Source organism: Notothenia rossii, assembly GCF_949606895.1.
Source record: "Notothenia rossii genome assembly, chromosome: 11".
Classification (NCBI taxonomy): Eukaryota; Metazoa; Chordata; class Actinopteri; order Perciformes; family Nototheniidae; genus Notothenia; species Notothenia rossii.
The window spans coordinates 8,348,472-8,360,883 of NC_136910.1; the positions used below are offsets into that span (position 1 = coordinate 8,348,472).

General features: G+C 39.3%; 1 protein-coding gene and 1 long non-coding RNA gene across 6 annotated transcripts in view; one reads left to right on the plus strand and one right to left on the minus strand.

Moving 5' to 3' along the window:
- rhbdl1 (rhomboid, veinlet-like 1) overlaps positions 1-12,412 on the minus strand; it is a 62,561-nt gene that overhangs the window by 12,495 nt on the left and 37,654 nt on the right. The gene's annotated exons all lie outside the window — the stretch shown is intronic.
- On the plus strand, positions 4,575-7,795 carry LOC307023500. The gene is made up of 2 exons (XR_013803720.1): positions 4,575-5,254; positions 7,372-7,795. It is a non-coding gene; the product is annotated as an uncharacterized lncRNA (long non-coding RNA).

Here is a 12,412-nt window from a genome sequence, read left to right on the forward strand (position 1 = left end):
AGGAATAATGTAATAGAAGCTCGGCTCACAGGACAGTTTCATCCGTTGATGCTGTGCGGTTGCTGCCTTTCAGGTTCCTTTGCAGTATTTGTACACCCTGGCCTCGGACAGATCCATCCAGTATGCATTAAATCTCGTGGCCCTGCACAGAGATGTGCTGCAGTCAGCACTCCTGCAGTCACAGGCTCTCTGTCGGCTAATAAACTGGGGAACCGCCTGATCAGATTTATTTGCCCAGCACAAATAAGAGGCAGGGGACACTGATGAAAAGCAAACCCTCATGAGGAAAGGGTGATACAGGAGCAAAGAGTGCAACCATGATGTACAGGAATATATATCAAGTTCTTATAATAAGGCTTTTCGTTCACTTTAATTATTATATCCCTCAGGCAAAAAACACTTTAAGTAACAGATTAATTAATGATGAATTTCACACTGTGGTTGTGGTAATTTTGTTCAGCAGGTTTTTTTTAGGCCTGCTGACTGTCAGACCTGAGTAGAACAATAACGTTTGGATTTTGAGGTTGAGAGAGACACAGTTTCACACATCGTGATGGTGTCATCTAGTGCCACCTGAGACTGGAGTGTTTGACCTGTCTTAAAAAAATAAAAACATGTTGGGTTTTTGAACTGCAACCAACATGTTTGACCCTATACCTTCTATGTTTCACATCTGCACAATTTACATAAGCATTATAATGATGTCCTTCAATGTATCATTTGGTGAAAATAGTCAAAATAGGTCCATTATAGCCTGATCAATACTTGATATTGTGAGGCAAGTTTTTATATGGGTGGCATTTTTGAAACAATTCATTAAAAAAAAAACATATTTTTTTTTTATATTTGTTAAATTATTAAAAAGATAATATCTAAGGGGAACATTTTGTAGTTAAAAAATAAACGTGTATATAATATATGCTTAAGCTAATACACCAAAGCCAATACAACTGCAAAACTCAACCATGTACAAATAAAAAGAAGACAAATGAAATCTTCACAATTTAGAAAACAGAAATAAATTAAATGATTTGGTTTTGGATAAATGACATTGATTATCAGAATATTTGAGCTTTTATTCTGTGACTACTTACATGATTGGTTTAGCACTTTGTTCATCAAGAAGGGGGGGTTCTTTTTGGAGTTAGGCAACTTTCTTTGACTTTGGTATTTGAGCAGACCTTATGAAGGCAAGTAAAAATAATGAAATGTCAGGGCGACTCTACTGGAGGCAGACCCGATCTGTCACATGGTCTTTTGTCTACTTTATAGAGTGTCGTTAGTGGCATCCATTTCAAAGCCTCATTTCTACCATAATAGTGCTGTCAGATCGAGGGGGCTCTATTAAAGATATTTTCCACCTGGGAATGAAATGGATTCGACTGTGTCATCAGACAGAAGGAGATAAGAGGAATATCATCTCCATCGCTGATGCTTTCCTTAAAGTGGAGCAGCATGACTCGCAATCAGTCCTCGTCCAATCTAACATCCTCATCCATCTCCTCGTGGGGGGGAGTGAAGAAACCCTTTCAGATGTTTTATTATCCTTCTTTATAAAGGGTAAAAAAGCACAAACTTAAATGTTCCCGCTTCAATGTGGTCTGCTGAGGTCCTCACATTTTGAATGAGATTGATAACACTATAAAAAGGTGTTTATCTTTGTCGAAACACTCATAGCAACATTTGTCAGAGATTAAATACGCTGAATGGCTATGGACTTCTACACAAATGTAGTTTTCCTGAACTTCATCTATATGTATCACTATATAATGTGCAGGTGCCATAACGCTACTTAGCCCAAGTTCATTATTTGTATTATTATTTGTTTACGTCACTTTTATTTGTTTGTTGAGCACTTCCGGTAATTGTCACATGGGTGTGGTTTGGTTATATAAATCACCTGTTTGATGTCGAGTGCGGCTGACAGAGGGTGAGCTTGTGCTGTCATTTTTTCTGTTGACCGTTTGGTCCATAGTTACGATGTTATGAAGTTATTAAATATCCTAAAACTATCTTGCTTCAGTATGGACTTTCTCTTCGAAAACGCGTCACAGTTTATAGCCAAGTTTAGCCTCTCGGCGACTCAAACGTAACTGGGGATTGAGCCGCCACATAATGTGTCTCTGTTTAGTTAGGGTGTCTATGTTTAATTATGTTTTAATTGTTGAAGATGATTTGAGGAAGAATATTTGTAGACGATTGTTGTTTAGTTTAGTTTTTTAGGTGTTAGGGTATGAACACAAGTGGCATGAGTTGTATATGTATTATATGTTATATCATGAAATACTTTATGTTTGGTGTCTCTATTCCCAATCTCCCTAGCTTATTGGGGTGTCCAATGTCACATGTCTCCATTATGTCTTATGATTGTGTTTTTTTAAACTTGTCAAACGATTAACATTTTTAATCAGATTAATCACAGCTTAAAAATTAATTAATCATGATTAATCCCCATTCGAACTATTTCCAAAATATGCCATTTCTTTATGTATATTGTTGTGGGAATGGAAAGATAAATGAAAGAAGGCGGATATATCCATTTAACATACAGTAGATGTTTATTATAACATTGTTCTGTGTGTCAAAATGAAAGACAGCCCACACAACTATCAATCATCAAACCGTGGGGTCTTATTTCATTACGTGTTGATTTCTATCAACACGTAATGTTGTATCGATATATGTACTTCAGCAAAAGTATTCTCCGTCAGGACTTCCTGCAAAAACACCACGCGGTTATCGTGATTCTGATTGGCCAGAAGACATTATCAAAGATGTTCTATTGAAAAGACGATCACTACGTGCCAAAAGTTTTCAAAACCGTTTCTAGTCTTCGGTATTTCCAGACAAGTGACTACTGAAATCAATCTTACTAACTGCTGTCTGTGCAATTTACTCGGCGCGAGTTGGCGGACTTTATTTTGCTTACTTTAACATCATTTGTCATGGTGGGGCTAAGGTGGGGCTAAGCCATTTCTTGGTATGGCTGTAGCCTACCCCAGTGTTGCCACTGGTGGGATGTATGGGGCGGGCCATTCTGCACATGCGTTAAATGCCTTAAATATTTTAACGCAATTAATTAAAAAAATTAATTACCGCCGTTAACGCGATAATTTTGATAGCATTAGAATAAATACAATTCATGTGCAGAGTCAAGATGTGAAGGGCATCCACACTCTCAAGGTGACAAAACACTTCACACATGCGCTCATGCACTGCAGTCAAGTAGAGAAGGGAGACACAGATTCAAAGTGAAAACACAAAACCGATCAGAACCTCTCCTGTCGTCTACATATACAAAAGAAACCACAAAAACAATCATCCATGCCAAGCTTTAGCCTGGAGGAACAGATACTATTTATCAATTTCACAGCGTGCCAACATGGCCACTGTAAACAAACCTTGCCCTTGCTTTCCTGAGAGATTGATGCCTTTTATAATAACAGTTTTCTTCCTTGTCCAAATGTGCCACATGGGAGAAAATATGATAATATTTATGCTGCCCCAGAGTCCAGGGGGCATCGCGAAAAATCAATACCCCACACAAGTCACATCCTCCGCACTGCTGAGGGAAAGCATAATCATATCTCATCCTGGTGAGTGTGTGTGTCTGCATATGAACATGTATTTAACTAAAGAAGCAAAACAGAAGCAATTTAGAAATGAGTGAATGTAGATCCGAATAGGTCTAATGCTCCTTGAGTTGGGTAAGAGGAGCCGTTATACAAAGAGCCGTATTCTTGTCACGACCAAACGCAGTAATCACTCAAGACTGTTTTTCATCTAACAAGCACAATGGCTGACCTTGGATGAAATTACTCGAATTCTAGGCCTACATCCCGATGAAGAAGGGCATGAAATCACTTCCTGCGTTCAAGGTTATGAAGCCAGCGTGATGTGCTTCTCCATCGCAGAACCTTGGAACTAAACACCAAGGTAATTTCAACAGAGCAGAGAAATAGCCTCTGAAATAAATATTGACGTCGTAGATTGGATTCACATAGCAGATGCAAATAGAGGTCCATAAACTAAGTGGGCACACAAATAGGCAACCTTTCAATTAAAGTAGGCAGCGTTACTGTGGAGAACATTCCCCCGGTGTTGTAATCAGTGAGGCTGCAGGGTGGAGGTGGCGGAGGAAGTGAGATCGGTGTCACCTAGTAGGAAGAGTTGACTGTAGGGCAGCATGGGGGGGGGGGGGGGGGAATTACCATAATCACACTGGCAGCCTCTGCAACGCACCAAGGTCACCCTGCCTCCTCGATCTGAGTTCAGCTCCAGAAACACAGGACCAGACTCCTCAGGGTTTCTGCCGCTGCTTTTAATGAAACTATTTATATCTCAGACTGCACTGTAACTCGTATTATTGTTTTTTTATACCTGTATTATTCTATATTAGCTTGTTTTATGTTTATCATAATCTTGCACTAATATTTTGCACATGTAACCAGGTTGAAAATAACGCTTACATTGAAATTAAAACAAGATAATAAATATGTCATTTAGTATAAGTGTTGTTAAAATATCTAGTTCACACAAAGATAACGATTAAAAGATATTTCACAACGGTTTAAAAAGGGAAAGGGTAATACATATGTTTAAAAGACTAAAATATATAATTATAAATATTGTGTTTTAATTTGAAAGTCAAGGGTTGAAGTTGCAGGAAGTGAAGGCGGGAGAGGAGTGTGGGTGAGAGTGGTGGCTTGACTGATAAAGTCGCGGCACAGAGAGTGAATAAAAGTTGACAGTTTATAACAAATTAGTACGTAGTTAGTGTCTCAAGATTATCAACTCGACAGTCTTCATATAGATTCTTTTCTACACGCTGTCTGCAAGGAACTGATTACCTTTCTACTCCAAGTTTGTCCCAGAGTAATCCACGTGTGTATTAGCTTGTTAGCAACTGAGTGTTTGCATTCATTAATACAGTGAATGGCCACGTTATATCTAACTCAGCTGGCGTTATTGGCTTCAGTTCGGGGTTTTTCGGCATGGAAACCCTGAAGATCTTTATCAGTTTTGCTGCAAGTTGGTGACAGTGAGGAGCTTTGGACAATACCAGAGAGCACGCCGTCGCTGGACACCTTCCCGCCACCGTTGATCGCCATCTGAGACTGAGGGATCGGTAGGGTACAGCTGCAGTTTGGAGTTGAAGATGTAAGGTATCGCTCTGGTTTTATTGCTCATTTGAGTGAAGAAGACAAATAGTTTTGACTTTCAACGCTCTCAAGCATCACATCAGGCCTGCAACGTGAGGGGTTTTATTTAATTGTATTTGCCGGCTTGTGTGTGTGTGTGTGTGTGTGTGTGTGTGTGTGTGTGTGTGTGTGTGTGTGTGTGTGTGTGTGTGTGTGTGTGTGTGTGTGTGTGTGTGTGTGTGTGTGTGTGTGTGTGTGTGTGTGCTGAGTGAGTGTGGGCCCACTGAGTGAGTGTGGGCCCACTGAGTTAAGTGTGAAATTGTATTCAAAGGTGACCTTATAATATTTTGATATGATTAATAATTTCTAGTTAAAGGGATTATTAATCAGATATTATTGAAGTTACATTCTGACTGTGTATTTCCTGTTTGTTCACAAGTATACAGTAAATAATTGAGATCTCTATTTCTAAAACTGATTCCAGTGTGATATTTGTGGATTTATATCAATGGAGGTATTTAAACTAATGTTTTAAGGTAAAGTGTCATTGTGCTCAACACATTTAAATATACATTTCTTTTATATGTCACTCAGCTAAATTGTTCAGTGTGTAGCTATATGTTATAGTAGAGTAGACATAATCTAATACTAGCGAAGTTACAGTACTTAAAGGTGATAACAAGGCAATATAACATAAAGGGTACATTGGTCAAATATAAACAGGATAATTTAAGAGAAATAAGACAACATTACCACATGTATTCTTCATTGTAAATTAGATTTATTGAGTTAACGAACTCAGGGCCCTTCCCTGATTAAACTAGGGAACAACTGGGCTACACACATTCTATGGACAATTTTGCACTAATGTAGTTATCAAATATTGAAGCGACTGTTATTTTGTATATATTGATTGTTTTTATTTAGGTCTTAATGTGTGCACATGTAAAAATGTGTGTATATATATATACATATTTGCACACATATTTTTACATACAATTGTTTTTATATTCGGGATTGTGGGAAACGGTATTTCGATCTCTCTGTCTGTACCAAGCAGCAAACTCTGGGGAACAGCCGGGACGCCAATACGGAAGTGCAACAAACTGCAGTTCATACATCGGCCGCTAGGACTGACTGCAGAAAGGAGCAATTTCCATAGACCCCCATGTTAAAATTCCCAACTTTACAGCAGAAAAAAACATGTTTCTACCGATGGATGCAATAAATATTATTATCGATATAGTTAGATTCCACCTTCATGATTATGAATCTGTGAGTGAATTGTTTTCTAACACGACCCTTTTATTTATATTAGGTCTTAAAGGTTTTGCATAAATAACATGCCTCACTGTCAGCTAACGGCAACTTGTCCACTCTGCTAGGCTACAACCATAGAGGCTACAACGTTAGTTAGTCATAGTACTGTACTTGACCCTTTAGTCGTGTTCATGGTGATTGTGCCTTTTAGGGAATATTGTTACAAATACCAGACAATTAAAATGTCGTGCTGTGCGCTTGAATGTACTAACAGAACTTCCAAGAAGTCCGTCGTTATAACTGGGGATCAAGGAATGCAGCGAAACGCAGACTTGGTTCGCCTGCTGTAGTATTAGCTAAATAAATTATGTTGAACAAGGCTTATTAAGCTGAACATCACCACACTGGTTCTGCTATGGATCGGTACTTATTTTCTTAACGTGTGAATGACAAGCATTAAGAATAACAAAATATAGCAAATTCTCTTGCAGATTGTCTCATTTGATTATGAATGTAACGTTTATATAGGGGAACTACACTGTTAGCAGTAACTTGGTATGCATATATTTCATGTTAGCTTAGCTTCCTAGCCTGAGCTAGCTCTGTTTACTTCCAGTTCGGAGGCAGCAGGTCCCGCCTCGGCTCCGCCTCTTTGCCCTTATTTGGAGCAGGCGGGATTAGACTGACGTCGCTGAAAAGCGTTAGTGGCCGACTCCGCCTACTAAGGGCTACTCGGCAAGTCCGCAGAATCATATGGGTGACGTCACGGACACTACGTCCATTTACAGTCTATGGTCTGTACACACAAACTGGAAGATTGACAATAAAGTTGACTTTTGATTTTATTTTCTTCGCTTTTAATGACTGTTTTAAAATAATTTTTTATAATGTGATTCCACTGCACTATTTCCTAATGCTTTTCATTTTTGTAAAGCACTTTGTAAATATGTATATATTTTGCATTCTGTAGCTGGTTGGCCAAGAAGACAGACTGAGACCTTGTGAGCTGACATTGTTGATGTTGCACGGTCACAGCCAAACAATCCTCCAACAGGCCTTCGGAATAAGAGCGATAGATGATTGGTATTCAGATGGCAGAGGCAACACAAGGACGACTCCAGAGCTCTTCCAGTCCCTAAAGAACTCCTGCTTTTCACAAACCTGCTCAGGTTCACTTCAATCAAATCAGTGTTTCGTGAAGGAGCTCCGCACCAGTGCTGTGAGTGAGTCAGAGCCAGAGTCTGAGACAGAGTCCCGCCCCTCAGGAGAGGAACTCATCCATCCATCCTCTGTTCTCTGATGCTTCCTCTTTTATCAAGTTCTGTTTATCCCACTCAACTCTGCTCCGAAAAAAACTCAAATTTTTCGAAAATAAATCCATTCCAAAACTTTAATTAGGACCATTGTGATTCAACCTTTTTAAAAACGTGTTTGCAGTGTGTCCAATCACATAGGTAACCCTTTGTGTCATACAGTATAGGCAGGTTTTTTTTAACTCTTCTTTAAAACGGTCTTTTACACAACACCTTAAGATAACGTTAATTTACAATCCTTCAACACCGTATTTTATTTAAGAGAAAGGCCTTGAATTGAAGTTGAAAGCTCTGAAAGTTATACACGGTTGACTTTGAGTCGAGAACTCACCGTGTTTTTTCAATCAGTTTATTTAGGAAAAGTTTTTTTAACCATAATTCCTATAATATAGTTCTTTTTTATCACACAGACAATTGAACAGCAGAAAAAGGACCAACAAATAACATTGAATTAAGACCAGATTTTGAAAACTGAAAGCAAAAATAAATCTATTTTAATTCCTTCAACTAAATTGAATACATTGATTTCATCTTGTCGATTCAATCCCAAATATTTCTAGGCTTCGGGGTCCATAGAATAAAACCACTTGCAGCTTTTGTTTCTCGACCAAAAACCAAACATCAGCAGAAATGGATGATGGACAAATTCATTCTTGGCCACGCACCAAGACCGTGTATCCACTGGCAGCAGATATAATGATATTTACTCCGCTTAAATATGTGCAGGGCACTTTTGAAAAGCATCTATCAGTTATAGGAACATGGGAATGGTAGGGTTACACAGGCAAAGATAAGCCTGAAGGCTCTCAGTCAGTTAGGGACTGAAATAGCTTTTTATTAGCTTGAGAGGATACAGAAACAATCATCCGGATAAATGAGGACCCACAATGCAGCAGGGCTCACGGCCGCGGCGGAGAGAGCTGACACCGCCCGCCTTCCTCCCTGATATCAGAACAACATTAATCAACTGCTGGACGATTAAATAGTACATGTAACTCGGCACGGCACTTTAAAGTAATGACAACATCAGCTAGCTTGCAACAATGAGGTTAGACTGACATGAAGCAATTTATCACATTTCCATTTCAATTTCCCAACGGGCGGCAAAGGACATCAGGTCTCTTCCTCCTCTTGACTGAGGACACAATGAGCAGCGTGAGCAGTGTTCTCTGAAGCTCGCTGGGCAGTAACAATAAACAGTATATTTAGTTACCAGGAGAAGATACCCTCCTGCATAATTCAAACCTGAGTCTCTAAAGGTCGAGGAGCAGGTCCGCCGCAGGATCAGTAACACAGCGGGTCTACAGGTCAGATACTCATATATTTGCATGTGCATATATTTAACTTTAACATAACATATATTTAATCATCCAGGAACAGTGGAAGAAGAAGTATTCCAAAATCTGTTTAAGGAGTATAGGAGTAACAAGGATGCAGCTAGAGTATTATTGCTCATAATTGACATATCCTTTACGTACAGAAAACTCTGATAATGCTCAGCTCCAGGAATCCATTATTATAAATATAATAAAAAAAACTTTAGTTGTTATCTCCCCTATTGAGATAATAACACAAAACAGAATAATAATGTTTGTTGGTATGTTGTTCAGAGTTTTAATCTACACTACAAAATGTGTTATGCATATGGTATTGGTGAATAAGTAACTAGATATATATAGTTTTTTTTACTTAATTGTATTCTATGTCAATTTAAATAGTAACTATAGTACTGTATGTTATGTGTGTGTATAGCGGGATACAACTGAAAAAGTATCTTAAATTGTATTCAAGCACAGCTAATGACTTCCCACCGCTGTCAAAGGAAGACTCTTGAGAGCCTTCTGGTTTATAGGATCGCCCTGCTTCCCCTCACAGTTACTCACATCACACCTGGAAGCTGCCCAGAACAAACACACACACACAATTATATTGAATAATCCGGCATGTAGCCAGGGCTAATAAAGCCTCTCTCCTTGAAAAAATGTATTATCTTATGGCATTTTTATTGCCATCCTTAATTCTGAACTTGCTATCTGCCATGTATACTCGCATTTGTATGTTATTGCATTTTTATTGTGCTTTTGCACTATGCAAATTAAATGCTATCATTTGTGGCATTGTTCCGCTCAGTGAATATGCCATGCTTATGTTTCTCTCCCTAATGAAAAAAACTAAAATATGTTTAACAAACCAAAACAAAGACAATTAAAGGGGCCCTATTCTGCTCATTTTCATGCTCATATTTGTATCTTGTTCCTAGAGAGTCTACTGTGTCATGCCTCCATGCTCTAATGTTCAAAAAGCTCCTTATTTTTCTCATACTGCCTGTGCTGCAGCACCTCTTTTCACCCTCTGTCTGAAACCAGAGCCCAGTCTGCTCTGATTGGTTAGCTGGCGGGCTCTGTTGTGATTGATCAAACGCTTAGAGATGTCCCGCCCCTTAACGTACCATGTGTCTTGAGCATTGACCAATATGCATGACACATACTGAAACTTAAGCTTTCTCTAAAGTTTGAGTCTTAAACACACACACACACACACACACACACACACACACACACACACACACACACACACACACACACACACACAATTAATTATTAACATTTAAAACTGTATACCCCGGTTATCTGGCCCTTTTTGTTTTTTTGTTGTTTGTTGTTTGATGTATATATGTCACTCTGTAGGACTTTGAGAAACGATTTTTCGAGATTTCTGGATGTACAACATGTAGAATTCTTGACAATAAAGCTGACTTTTGACACACACACACACACACACACACACACACACACACACACACACACACACACACAATACCGTAGACTCTTGTTTCAGTAAGGCAGCAAAACATTCTTTTATCCACTAGAATCTGTTGTTGATATATCAAAAAAAAGATGATTCAAAGTTAGTCGATGCAATGTTCAATGTGACAGAACAGAAAGCAGGAGAGAAAAATCACGGCATCGTATATCAACACTAAAACTCACAACACACTGATATCTTAGCTGAGAGGGACGAGAAGAGACAGCAGACTCAAGCCTGCTGTTGTAAGAGGCTGCTGGAGGATGTGGATGTTCAGATGTAAGCTAGTGTTAGAGGAGGTAGACAGCCTGGGGCTCACACGGGGCTACGAGGAGAAAACATGATGCCGTGGCACCTGTTGATGTCCTGAAGCACCTGAGGAAGCTGAAAGAGCTGCTGGCCCTGAGGGAGACGACCCAGAAGAGAAAGGAGAAAGAAAAGACAATAGAAGATGCCGCTTTTTTCTTTAAACTCGATCTGGACTGAAATGTTGAACATAACTCAACACTTTACATTCCTCTCTTTTGACAAATGTGCCTTTTCCTTCAACTTTATGTGGAGGCTTTTCATCTGCTGTGAGTGCGGCGGAGCAAAGTGAGAAAAGAACAAGGAGGTGATTTCTAAACGGCGGCGTCGGGAAAATAATTACAGAAGTGTTCCTTTTGTCAGCACACATCCAAGGACAGAAAGGAAAACTTTATTTCAGCTTACAAATGCTTCTATAACACCATCCGACCCACACAGATTAAAACCTTGTACTTTGTGAAACTAATTCATCCTTTTTATGACGTTTCAGTATCCATTATAATCAGGATGAGGACTGCAGAGATGCAAGTTCACGCATTTGATATATACAAATCTGTTAGAACGATGTTATGCTTTCCGAGTTTTAAACATTTTCCAAAAGAAAGCAGGCCTTGCAGTGAGGAAATATTATGGAGCACACGCACACAAAGGAACAATACCCGCAGCACGTCGCCCCATAAACGCACCCACCGAGTGCAGCTATAACCTGAAAGCACCGCTGCCCTAAAAAAATAACAAGCAACATGCGTGCCAGAGCTGATAGCAACAGCCCACATGATTGAAGTCATGAGCGAGAATAAGACTGCATGAATATAAACATGAGACAGCCACGGGGAACAAAAAGGAAGGGGGTAATGAGTAATCTAAAGCACTGAGCTATTTCTAACATCCACAAGCAATCATGAGTTTGCAAAGACTAAGGGGAAACGTGTGAGGCAGCGAAACACTAAACCAAAGTCTGCACACACACATTTATCTATCTTCGTAGCATGGGGATAGTAGCTTGGTTATAAAGTATAACATTAGATACATGATTGTTTACACTTGGTGGTCTCAGCGTTTGATGGAAACATGTCTAATCTTGCAACAACTCGGAGTTATAAGACAATGTCAAGTCATGATTTTTTTTTAGAGCTTTAAAATGAAGACTTGCAAAGAATAGAAGTGACAGCTTTCCCTAATACGACGGTCAAATATTAAGTCTACAGCAGGAAATGTAAACAAACATGTCATTTTAAATGTTTACACCTTAGCCTGATTCAGTCAAATAACTCAGTGAAGTCTTAAAATGCACTTTTGTACGTCTTTTATACATGAACATGTGTCCTCGGTGTTCCAGGGAACTCACCAAGTGTCAGAAAACACAACCCTCTCTATTTTCCTCCATACCCAAATCTCTTAAAAAGGGGCTGCAACGGATCTGATACAGACTGATCCAGATTTGAACACTTCTCTGACGTCACAGAAGTGGCGCTACGGCTATTGGGCCAACTCCACCAATCAGGAGGAGACAGCCACGGACATTGCCGTTCGAAAGCGCTGGAGACGCTTTAGTCCATATGCCAGGCCTGTAGATGGTGCTGTTCT